General features: G+C 57.3%; 1 long non-coding RNA gene across 2 annotated transcripts in view; it reads left to right on the top strand.

Moving 5' to 3' along the window:
• The window catches only part of LOC105304487, a 6095-nt gene that overhangs the window by 572 nt on the left and 5242 nt on the right, over window positions 1–281 (top strand). The gene's annotated exons all lie outside the window — the stretch shown is intronic.

Below are 281 nucleotides of genomic sequence, written 5' to 3'. Positions count from 1 at the left end.
TCCCGGAGCCCGAGGAATCGTGTCTGAATCCTGGCTCTGCGGCGCGTGAGCTGGGCGTTCCTGCACTTAACCTCTCGGAGCCTCAGTGTCCTGTGCGACGTGGGGACAATGACGTGACCTTCCAGAGCTGAAGAAAAGATGGGCAAATGAGCGCCATGTGTCCACAGTGGGCCTGCCCTAACTCAGGGTTAGGGTTAGGGTCAGGGTTACATTAGGGTTGGGGTCAGGTTTAAGGTTTGGGTGTGATGGGTTAGGGTTAGGGTGGGGTGTAAGGTCTGGGT

This window comes from Pteropus vampyrus, unplaced genomic scaffold (genome assembly GCF_000151845.1).
Source record: "Pteropus vampyrus isolate Shadow unplaced genomic scaffold, Pvam_2.0 Scaffold346, whole genome shotgun sequence".
NCBI lineage: Eukaryota > Metazoa > Chordata > Mammalia > Chiroptera > Pteropodidae > Pteropus > Pteropus vampyrus.
This window is presented reverse-complemented; position numbering and strand designations above follow the sequence as displayed.